Source organism: Meriones unguiculatus, chromosome 10 (assembly GCF_030254825.1).
Source record: "Meriones unguiculatus strain TT.TT164.6M chromosome 10, Bangor_MerUng_6.1, whole genome shotgun sequence".
NCBI lineage: Eukaryota > Metazoa > Chordata > Mammalia > Rodentia > Muridae > Meriones > Meriones unguiculatus.
Window position 1 is genome coordinate 57861153 of NC_083358.1, and position 12618 is coordinate 57873770.

The 12618-nt window shown below is 41.6% G+C and overlaps 1 non-coding gene across 1 annotated transcript; it reads right to left on the bottom strand.

The window, feature by feature from the left end:
- Positions 1-1512: 1512 nt before the first annotated feature.
- On the bottom strand, positions 1513-1589 carry Trnak-cuu (transfer RNA lysine (anticodon CUU)). The gene has a single exon. It is a non-coding gene; the product is annotated as a tRNA-Lys (tRNA).
- Between the last annotated feature and the right edge of the window lie 11029 nt (positions 1590-12618).

Consider the following 12618-nt stretch of genomic DNA (forward strand, 5'->3'; position numbering starts at 1 on the left):
TACATAATTATTCTTTTTTTTCAGCCACAAGCTTCTGATCAGATGTTTACAAATTCAGATTCACAAATCTACCTAGGAGAGCTTCCAGAACCTAGAGAAGTCTAACCGTTAGTTGTAGTGGCATTAAAGCAAAAAGATACAAATTAGCACTAGCCAGACAGGGATATCCTGGGTGAGACTATGGCTGGACCCAGTTGAGGATTTTGTTGTAGGGCTTCTACAGAATCAGGTTTGCTTACTCACTTCTGTCATCATTGATTTTAATCCTTAGACTGAATAGTTTACTGGCCAAAGTAAAAAGAGTCTTCCTTATCATGATAGATAAAGGCTCATCCCCTGCTTTTGTCTAATGCATCTGTTCTTAAAAATAAAGGCTGCCTTCAAAAAGGCCCTGAGATACAAGGCAAAAGCAGCCATGCCTTCCGAAGTTGAAAAATACACTTGTGAAGGTTTAGATTTTGGATTCATAACAACTCCACACTTTAATAGGTGTGATAAATAGTTTGTATTCTCAAGATATGTCCATTGTTTGAAGATGAGGTGATAAAAATCACACTGGAATAGAACCCAAATAGCAGGGCCACCTGATTTTCAAAAAGAAACAAAGAGTCTTCAAACATGATGTTGCTTCTGCCTAATAGGACAAAGTTGTTTTCAAGGAAGAGAGGGAGAATTATGTCCCTTATTCTTGATGACACCCTCATGTGCGAGGTGTGGTGTAGAGGAATTTTAATATAGAACATGGCTGCTCTGGCAAGAGATTATATCCAAAGATCTTCTAGGTCTGTGTGATCCAGCTAGAATACAAACACACTTTTAATCCAGGAGACAGAGGCAAGCAGATCTGAGTTCTCGACCAGCCTGGTAAAAAGAAAGTTCAGATAAAGAAAATCTTAGATCCAGATGTGGTGGTACATGCCTCTAAGCCCTAACAATGAAGGTAAAGTTGGTTTGTAGGAGGAAGCACCCATGTTTGAAAGTGATGCCTGATTGAGCGGCAGAAACAGTGATGAATCAGAGAAAGAGTTGACAGATAGGATATGCCCAACTCTCAGGAGAAGACAGAGGTAAGGGAAGCTATTTAAGGGGTAATGCAGAGAGAGGAAGCAGTTTTACTGGGACAGTGATGGAGAGACAGGTTGAAGAGAGAAAACTCAGTTGTAGACAGAAGGAGCCAGAGAATGAGGAGGACTCAGAAATTTAAAGCAGATTGCTCAGTTTGAAGCCAAGCAGAACAATTCAGAGGCAGAGATAAAGGCCAGATTGAATCAGTTAGCTGGGAGAGGAGTTTGATCCAGAAAAGCTGAATTGAACCAGCCAGCTCAGAGCTTAAAGAGAACAAGAAAGGGGGAGCTTATTAAAAGTAAGTCTCATAGGCAGATAACATTCTACGCTTAGATTAGGTTGTATGGAGGCTGGAAGCTTCCAGGGATAGGTCTAGGTTAGCAGAAGGAGGCAGTAAGCCTCCAAGACAGCAACAGAACAGGGCGAAAAAAAAAGTTACTTTTACATATGGTGCCCAACGTGGGGCTCAAACCCACAACCTTGGGATTAAGAGTCCCATGCTCTACCAACTGAGCTAGCTGGTATAAAAGTTAATAAATAGTTACCTTTACAGAGTGGTGTGGTGGTTTAAACGGAAATGCCTCCCATAGGCTCATATATTTGACTGGTTGTACTCTAGTTCGTAGAACAGTTTGAGAAGGATTAGGAGATGTGGCCGTTTTGGAGGAGGTGTGTCACTGCAAGATAGGCCCAGTTACTGAGCTCTCTCTCTCTCTCTCTCTCTCTCTCTCTCTCTCTCTCTCTGTTTCTCTCTGTGTCTCTGTCTCTTTCACTGTCTTTCTCACTCTCCCTCCCCCCCCTCTTCTATTTCCCTTTATGTCTCTCTCTCCTTATCTCTTTTGTGAACTCTCTCTCACTGTTTCTCTCTCTCTCTGTGTGTGTGTGTGTGTCTGTCTGTCTTGTGCTTGATCAGAGATGTGAGCCCTCATCTATTGCTCCAGTGTCATGGCCACCTACCTCCCTGCTGCCGTGCTGACCACCACAATGGTCAAGGATTCTAATCCCTCAGAATGGTCCTCAATTAAATGTGTTCTTATACAAATAGCCTTGGTCATGGTATTCAAAAAGTATGTGAGACACTTAGTAAAATACTTACTGAGGGAGGAAAAAGCCACAAGTAATAGAGGCTCCAGTAATTTGACATGAGGTCTTCTTAAACAAGACTACAAAAAGATAAGTTAAGGGTCACCTTTCTCAGAGATCTGTCATCTAGTTACAAGGTCACTGTGATTGGGACTTTACAGTGAGTCAGGGACTCAGCTTGAGTCTCTACACCGAGCCAATGACCAATCAGTGATGATCTCTACATGAGTGGAAGGTGTTGCTAGGTGAGTGCAGTGGGCTCAACAATGTCCTTCTGAAGGTCTGCCTACACAGAAACTTCAGGAAGCTGCAAGTGTGACCCTACTTGGAAGAGTGAGTTTGCAGATGTTAGTTAAAAGTGTTGAGTGAGATCATCCTGGAATAGCCAAGTGGGTCTAAATCCAACAACAACCAGTGGGAATGTATCAGCCACTTTATTCACCCTTCTCACAGACGGGTGGACATAGACAAGGCAAGGGACGACAGACACACTTTACAATAGTCTCCAGGCTATGGATCATCAGAGCGGGGCAGGTAAGCTCTGACTGTGGTGGGAACATGAGGTGGCAGGCTGCTTGTTCCCATCACCAGGGCAAAAGCCAGAACCAAAAGTTGTTGTGACATTGAAGGTCTACCACTTGTCATCTGCCGTAAGGCCTTGCCTCTTCAAGATTCTTTACCCTCACAGGTTAGTGCATCTGGGGACCAAAAGTTCAAATGCGGGAGCCTGCCCAGAGATGCCTTGCGTTCAAGACACAGCAGCGACGCAAGTGTTTGCTAAGTTGCACACAGATGAGAGACACACAGAAAGGAGGAAGATATGCGAGGACAGAAGAGGGACAAGCCAGGAAAGGTGTGGCGGCACTGGTCTGTCCCAGCATTTGAGAGGTTGAGACAATTTGAGGCTAGCCTGGCCTACATAGTAAAATCATATCTCAGCCAAACAAACTGCTTTGAAACATCAGAAGCTAGAAAGATAGCAGCAGTCTCTCCTACGACCTTTAAAGTGAAGTGTGGCCTTCGGACATCCTATGAGGAAATACGTTTCTTTTTTTTTTTTTTTTTTTTTTAAGGAAAAGAGTATGTGATAATTGTTGTGGCATATAAACGACCCGATGTAGTGATCATATGAAATCACAGCACAGGGGACTTAAATTGTCTTCTTTGTGTCCCCAAAAGCATCAGTTCACATTCCCAGTTTTCTAGTGGTAGTTATTCTCTCTGTCCCAACAACTACTCAGGCCATAGCAGGAGCACATATCACATGGGTAGGTGTGTAAGGCGCATGTGCATACGAAGGTCAGAGCTCAACCTGGAATGTCATTTCAGAGAAACCATCTACCCTTTGACACAAGGTCTCTACTGTCATGTAAGTCACCAATAGGCTAGACTGGGTGGCCAGCAAGACAATCTCTCCTCCATCCTCCCAATCCTCACACTCCCATAAACCCAGTGATGCTGCTGCAAGCATGACCCAATATACTTGACAGCTTTTTACTTGGATTTTGAGGATCAAACTCAGGTTCCTCACACTCCCAGGCAGGGGCTTTGCTATCTGAGACACTTCCCCAGCTCTTCCATATACTATTTTCAGAGCCGCATGCCCATCTTTAATTGCTTTGAATTTACTTCCCAAATGATTTCTGTCACATAAGATGGTGAACACCTGTGACCTAGCATCCATCTGAGACAAGAAAACCAAGAATTCACTTCCAGGATACAGAAAAGACTCAGAGGATAAGAGCACTCACTGTTCTTTTAGGGGAAGCAGGTTGGCTTCTTAGCACCCATGAAGTCATGCAAAGTAATCTGCAACTCTATTTTCAGGGCATCCAAAGACCTCTTACACCTTTTGAGGGCATTGAATGCAATTGGTGTATATACAGACATGCAGGCAAAACATAAATCAACATAAAATATTAAAAAAATATTTCATGCTTAAAAATGTTTTTTTAAAAAAATCCCTGCCACTCTGGACTATGTAATGACAAGTTACCTGAAACAACAAGAGATTCCCCACAAAGCCCCCTCCTCCTCCCCAAATCAGCAGACCTCTTCAAGTAAAGAATATAGGAACAGAGCCTGCAGCAATCAGCAACACATTTCCATTTCCACCCAGAGCATGGAGCTCAGACCTGGGGAGAGTGGGTGCAGGAGGGCAGAGGTCCTGCAGAGAGAAGAGAAACCATGGGTCTGAGCATCTCTATAACAAACTGAAGACCTATAAAAGGCAGGCTTCTGGGAGGATATAGGGGTGACTGTAGCTGAGGCTTCTAGTAGCAAGAGTCATGGAAACTTGGAGAGAGCACCCTCTAACTAGACAGGACTCCTAGTGGAGGCAGGGGAACACCAACCCACCCTCAAAAACTTTGACCCAAAATTTATCCTTTCTACAAGTTGTGCAGGGTAAAAATAGAGCAGAGATTGAAAGAATGTCCAATTAGTGCCTGTCCCAACCTGAGACCCACCCCATGGGAGAGAGCCAACCCCTGACACTTTTAAAGATACTCTGCCACGCTTGCAGATGGGAGCCTAGTGTAGATGTCTTTTGAGAGGCTCCATCCAGCAGTGAAACAAGATGCTGGGACTCACAGCCAAACATTGGGCAAAGTGTAGGACATCTTGTGAAAGAGTGTGGTGAAGGATAGGACCTGGAGGTGATAGGAGCTCCACAAGAAGACCAACAGAGCCAATTAACCAGGACCCTCCCTAGAGGGTCCTAGGGGAACTAAAGCACCAACGAAGGATGTACACAGAGTGGACCTAACACCCCATACACAGATGTAGCAGATGGCAACTCCGACTTCGTGTTAATCCCCTCCTAAGGGGAGCAGTGGCTTTTTCTGACATGGACTCTTTTGCCTGCTTTTTGATCACTTCTCCCTGGCTGGTCTGCCTTGCCAGACCACAGAGGAACACAATACGCTCAGTCTCAGATGCGACTTGATGAGCTGGGGTTGGTTGAGAGGGGGGCTCCCCTTTTCTAAAGAGTAGGAGAGGAGAATAGGGGGAAGAAGGAAAAAGGGGGATGGGGAGAGGAGGGAGGGGTGTAAGATTGGAATGTAAAGTAAATAAATAAATAAATTTTAGAAGGTCATATTTAAAATTATTTTAATATAAAGCATTTTACCATATAATAAACAGCCATAGTTTGTGTACTAAATGTATGCATGAAAATTGATAATTATTCAAAAAAAATCTCAAAGAAAGACATGAAACTGACTAATTTAAGCTACCAGAATCTCTGAGTTTCTTTGGTATCCAAATCCATTATCTGTTTAACTATGCTTCATTTCTGACTTCCTCTGATCATATACTTGATGAAATATTTTTCCATCTTAATATAAGCATTAATCTCCTTTCATCCTCCAAATGTCTGTTACATGTCAGAGCTTGGAGTTTCTCAGCCACTCTCACGGTCAGCGTCAGCATACTGCCACACACAAAGTTCTTTGGGCAATTCTTGGCATTTTTGTGCTGTGTAAATGGCAAGAAGGGCCAAGCCACACATGTCCAAGACAAGATGCAAATTAAATCAGCTAGTGGATAATCTTCATTTTCTCACAGTCAGAACAGTTTTTAGAGATCAGGATCAAATTTTGTATTTTAATATTGGCATTGAAAAAGTTAGCACAAGATATGCTCCTCAATATTATGATGGGTGCTTAGAGGTGTCAACAGGAATCATTGAAGAGTGGCTAGAGACTTGGTAAAACTATCGCCCTGGCACTGGCTGTGAGGGTGTTTCTAGAGTCAGATAGTGGGAAATATAACGGTGGGAGATGACAACATTCAACAGTCAGGAAAACATGGAAAGAACATCACATAAAAAGACCATGTACTCTGTGTATCTCTGAAGCTGAGACAAGTTTGTCTTGCCCTTAGAGACCAGAACTCTGTTTCTTCTGCCTTTTGATGACAATCCTTCCTGTTCACATTTTAATTTACAGCCTTGGCACCCTTGATTCATAGGCCATTAGACTTGACTTGAGCCATGATACCAGAATTCAGGGATTCTAGTTTTCAGACGTCATCCTGGGATATTTACATCTCCAAAATCATGTTTAATTAACCACCCAATTAAACAACTGTCACCTAACTATCTATGCATCTGTCTATGTATCTCTATGTATCTATCTCATTATCTGTCTATTATCTATCTGTGACCATCACCATTTATCTATCCATCTCTATCTTTTGTTACCTATCATTTGTATGACTACCTACATACTATGTATCTATTATCTATCATTTATGTACCTATATATTATCTATCATGTATCAATCTCTCTAGGTATGTCTTTATCTCTCTATGTTCTATCTGTTCATCCTCTTGTCTTTTCCCCTCTGGGTTCCTTTAATGTTAGACCCATACTTTAGGTTCTATGATTACAGACATCATTATCAAACCAGACTTGGTGAATCAAATCATTGTGTGCTATAAGATGATAATCCTTGTCTTCGTGACTCCCATGCTACCTTTTCAATCTCCATGAATGTGAGCACAGTAGGGATTATTGTCATGTGACAACAAATCTGACTGTGTCATTGCAATTCTGAGTCCTCATCACCACATCCTTGCGTTCAGCAGGGTATTCCATTTTCATGTGATGATCTTTCACATTTCATATATCAGATATAGTTCATTTCTAAACTGGTCATAAGTACTTAGCTGAATTTTCATTGACGTGACTTTTTGACAGCGATGAATGACCAAAACTGCAACAAGGAAATTAGGCCTTAGATGAAAAGCTTGTCAGGCAAAATCTATGACACTTATAGTTCCCCAGAATCATTAATATTCATGTTAGAGCCATTGCATCCTTCAGAGAAAAGTTTGGCTCCAAGTATGAGAAGAACGTCTCTTCTTAGTCCTAATCACCCGTGGAAACCAGAGCCTAAGTCCAGCCTAATGTAAGCTGCCTTTCATAACTAGCCATGTGAGTCAAGCACGGACCTTGGCACCTTCTCTCCAGAGCATCACTTCTCTTGTGACACTGTGATGTCAGTCAATCACTGCCCTTACTTTCCAGGCGGCTGTTCCTTCTTCTTCTTCTTCTTCTTCTTCTTCTTCTTCTTCTTCTTCTTCTTCTTCTTCTTCTTCTTCTTCTTCTTCTTCTTCTCTTTTTCTGCTTCTTCTCCTCCTCTTTCTTTCTTTCTTTCTTTCTTTCTTTCTTTCTTTCTTTCTTTCTTTCTTTCTTTCTTTCTTTCTTTCCATTGTAGTGTTCAGCACCCCTGAGTGTGGTTACCTAGAAGATCATTCTCAACCTGTAATGTGATGGCCTATTGCACCCTGCTCATGCCCTCCCTAAGGGCAGTGCCTGGGTCCTCTGTCCCATCTCCCCTTTAGTAACTCCCAGATACAGATCTATCTGAAATGGACACTGATGCATGAATGGATACAGCATTTGTTGTTTGCTAGGTAGGAAGATATTGGATAGATTTTGTTTTTTATTTTACTTAGAATTTGCTCAAATTAATTTAATGAGTAGTTAAATGGGTTTCTGATATTTTTAAATTAAACTGAAACTATGGAGGCAATTTTTCCCTAAAAATCAATGTAGTATAATGCCTTAAAGTAATGACTTCGGTTTTCTGATATTTTAGATTATGCTTTAAAAAATAGCTTACACAACTCCCTCATTTCGTCAGGCTGACAGGGGGTGATTTTTATTTCTGGTAACTATAAAAATAACACACACACACACACACACACACACACACACACACAATGATACTTAAACTCTCCAAAAGCAAGATAGCTTTTATCCCCCAAAATAACAATATTATTTAGAGCTGAAATTTCTTGCTGTCCTTAGATTTAGTGGATCTTAAATCCATCACCCTTTCTCCCATATTTGAACTTGTTCTACTCCAAGAGCCCTGCCAGTCTTTTAGAGTGCCATCATTCTGAAGCTAGTGGCTTTCCATTCTCCTTCTCTATGTATGTCAGACCTAGGGATTCTTTTGCCATTGGCGATCATTCATACTCAGTCCTCTCTGGACCTCAGTCCCAGGTGCTGGTGCTCTCAAGTCCTCAGGACACAGCTGCCTGCTAGGAACACGTTACCTTGCCAAAGCCAGAGTCACTATCCAAGAGTAACTCTGTATTGGTGCATAACCAAACAATGCCCGAAGTGTGAGGTTGCTTGCTCTTTGCAGCACACAACCTCAGCCCACAGAAGCTAGGAGGGGATGAAGAACTTTAAAAAAATTTTTTTCAGTTACTGAGTGCAATGCTCTGAAATTTTATTGAGCTAACTGGAAGCACCCTTAAGCCTACCTTAAACCATTTGGAGCAAGCCACCTTCATGTCCTGATAAGTTTTAAACATAATTTTCACACTGGATTGTATAATATTCTACAGGAACAAGGCAGCCTTAGCAGCATAATTTCAAGGTGACTGCATCTTTTATGTAACATATGTCTAATGCTCAGAGTATAATAACTACTACTGTGCAACATGCCTTAAATTTCCATGGGTAATTAATTGATAACTGTTCTGTGGATGTTACATAAACCCTTTATTAAAACATAATTCAATAAAGAGAGATTTAAAATGTGAGTTGTTATTCAGGACGGTCTTTGGGTTTCTCTGTCTCTGCATCTCTTTGGATTTTTCACTTGGGGCCAGTGGGTTGTTTCCATATCATCCTATTCAAACATGGGTTGGTCAGTCCAAGGGAAAAGAAAGAGACTGGGCATCAATCTGTTCATGAAACAATGTCAAGTTAAATTGGAAAAGCACAAGTATCTGAGAAGCAGGTCCTATGGCCGGAGTTAGCCCCTGTGCTTGGGACTCAGAAGCTTCGGTAATGGAAGACAAATGAGCACACAGAACATCCACACCAGGGAATCAATAGGCCCCAAAACAGAAGCTGCCACGGGACAATAAAGATTAAATGGGAGATAAAGAATGATGTCTTCAAATATTGGAAATACTCTGCACTCAATGAAGTCTCCTTTCTATTGTTTTGCTAAAACCAGGCTGTAATTTTGATGTTTCATAAAAATTTAAGTGGAGGTTTTCTGTCTCTGGTAGATACGAATCTCCCGGAGGAAAGGGTTTTATATGTAATTCCAATTTTGTGGCAGTAAGGAAACAAAGAACAGGTGAAAATCTTTACTGCAGGTAATTTTGTAAATTATTAAAGAAGAAACCTCCCATCATCAGGCCATAAACGTGTTCTCTATCAGAAGCTAAAATAGCAAATCAACAATGCCTTTTGTAGGTACTATAAGATACGATACACAAACCCTAAACTGGAAATAAAACTGCCTATAAATATTTACTGGTGAAGTGACTCTGTGGTAATAAATAGCTTTTCAAGCCAGTGTAGAAAATATCAAAACACTGAACTGCACCTGATACTGAATATGCAAAATAAACTCAATCTTATGAATGCAGCTCACACCCATGGTCATGCTGAGATTGTTAAGAACCGCGTCGTTGGAATTTCAAATTATGTAGGGGCATAAATAGTTCATTACAATTCTGCCTTTAAGAAAGTAAGGAATCAGACAGATAATGAGTTCATTCACAAAGTTTAGAAGTACATACACACAACACCCCATTTTTGAATATGGTGTGTGTGTGGCAGAAGGAAATTCACTCCCCAGAGCCTGAAACAGTACCTGTGCCCTGCAGTTGCTAACTTCCACTCTTCCAAAGAAAGCAAAAGAAAATTTGGCATGAAGAAATATTGCTTGAAAGAAACGGGGAAAAGGCTGGCTGTGTGATTGATTAGTTGGTCCATGTTCTTATCTTTTGACATAAAAATTCATTGCAGGAGATTGTTTATTTCCCTTGATTTTTAGAGAGCAGTAAAAGGAAATGGTATTGGAGGCTCATTTTGTCGCTAGATGTAGTTTAACTCAGAGAGCAGGTCCTGCTTTGGTCAGGAACCTACAGGCATCTTTTTAGCACATGAAGCCATGATGGATGCTGATGATAGAAGCCCTTTCATGACTTCCAGGATGGGGACAGAATTCTGAAGGAGGCATGCATTGATGGAAAAATGGTGAGTGACAGAGCACAAGACAATAGCTGAGTCAGAAGGGGAAAGGAGAGGAAGGAAGGCAACAGCAGAAGCAGCCATGGTGGGGGACAGGAAATGGTATCTTTTTGTTAGTTACCAAGGGATTATGGGTGTTTTCAAGGTTAATTTAACAGTCTTTGCCAAGACAACAGAAGTTTAATGTGATCGGTGGCCTGATTCCCATTTTTAGTTATCAGATGATTATGAATATATTTTATGGGTAATTTGTTACGTCCGTCTGTAGCTTGCCATTCTTCATCTGTCCAGCGTCAGAGATGCAGAGAAAGTAGAAATGACAAAGAGCTCATTCTATATGCCCTGCCACCCAGCCCACAACCAAGCACATTGCTGGTGCCTGGTCCACCTACAATTGCAGAGGCTTACTGAATCCTGATACTTGCTGAATTCCTGGCCCCTGGGAGACTGGCAGTCAAGACAGGTGATGAGCATGCTACAGCTGCTTCTGGAAGGGTCCAGTGGAACCTGGCGCCAACACTAGCCAATCTGTCAAGGACGTCGTCCAAACTGCAGTTATGTTCAGAGCATTGTAATCAGGAAATGTCACCCTCATCTTTACCATCACTTGTCAGTGTTCAGGCCAGGTCTGGGAGAAGAAAAGGCATTCCAGTGAGCTACTGTAGATGACACACAGAGCCAGGTGGGGAACTCATCCAAGGAGTAGCCGGGAAGTGCAGAGGGCCTAGGAAGGCACGTGTCATGTGCCTCCCCCAGGGCTGCCATGTGTCTGGCTAACCCCCAAGGTTGACTGTGCTGTGCCCAGGGATCTCTAGAAGGGGCACACAGTGAGTGCTCTGGTGTGGAATCTAGGGCATCTGGAGTGTGCACACAGTGAGTGCACATCTTTTAAAGAAGGTCAGTCTGCTTGCTTCCCGCAACTGGATTAAGTTGGAAGGAACATAAGAAAACCCTCAAATATCTTTCTCCCATGAGTATGAATATTCATAGAAGAGGGAGATGTGTGTGAAGAAAAGTAAAATTAGTCCCTCACTAGCATTTGTCTGAGCATGGAATTCAGAATTATTGGTGTGGCAAGAATCACCAGTCAAATCCCTTCTTACCTTGGAGGCTCATCTCCCACAGACTTCCTTTGCAGGATACTGCTCTTGGCTCCCCAAGATAGTGATTGCCTCATAGGAGCATTTTTGTTTTGGCTGAGGAGAAGACTCAGCCTGGAAAGTACTTCCTTTTCAAGCATGAGCACATGAGTTTGGACCTAGAACCCACATTTAGAAAGCCAGGAGTGACTCTGTGTATTTGAATGTGCAAATGTGTGTGTGTTTGAGTGAGTGTGGTAGAGAAGGAAGCCCAAGGCCAGTGGCAGAAACTCTAGACAGATAGTTTAGCCTTTTTTAGAAGTCATCCACACTCCTATTCTCCCACCTATCACCCACAAGAGTGGGCAGCATTTAGGTAAAGCTCAGTGCTGGTGCAACAGAAACAGGCAAGTTCTCTGGGGCTCCATGGACATCCAGCCTAGCCCAGCTGGCAAGTTCCAGGCTAATGGGAAACACTGTCTCAGCAAAGAAGGTAGAGTTGGGGTCAGAAGGGACACCTACAGTTCCTGTCACCTACACACAGACACAGACACATACACCCACAGACACACAGAGATCAAGATACAGAGCTAAATGATAGATAGATAGATAGATAGATAGATAGATAGATAGATAGATAGATAGATAGATGGGGCATTTGTAAACAGGGACAGGAAAGGAAATATTTGTATGCCCAGTAAATGATAGAGAACACAGACAACATTTAATAAAGTAAATGAATGCATGAATGAGTGAATGAAAATATCGCAAAGAGCTTTGCATACTGTTAGGTTTGTGTGTGTGTCAACTTTATCAAATACTATTCATGTGACTTCAGGGACTTGTGAAATGCAGCTAATAATATCTGCTTTTTAATGCTTTTGTAAAGCTTAACTAAAATAAATATATTAAGATGATAAACAGAAATATAGTTTCTCCCTTTCCTGTGAATGCACAGATGTGTGAATTTATGTGAGTGTGGCAGAGAAGGAAATCCAAAGTCAGTGGCAGAATCTCTAAACAGCTAATTTAGCCTTTTCTGAAGTCTCCCAGGGTCTCATCCTCCCTTCTACCACAGGAAGGATTTCCCATTATTGTGGGCGGTATTTATCTAATTAGATAAACTCTAGATGATTACTAACTTTTCTGTAGTGGTAGAAATAGTTTGGACGGGAGTTCTAAAACCCTCACTGTTGAGCTGACATATTTTAACCATTTCTGTATATCAAAATATTTAATTAATGATTTTAATTTTAAGATTACAATAGATTTTTAGGTTTTTTAAAACATATATTTTCTAAAATGTATTCTATCATGTATGGCTTTGAGAAATACCCACTTCTGGACTGGCAACCTTTAGGTTTTAAGAAGAAGAA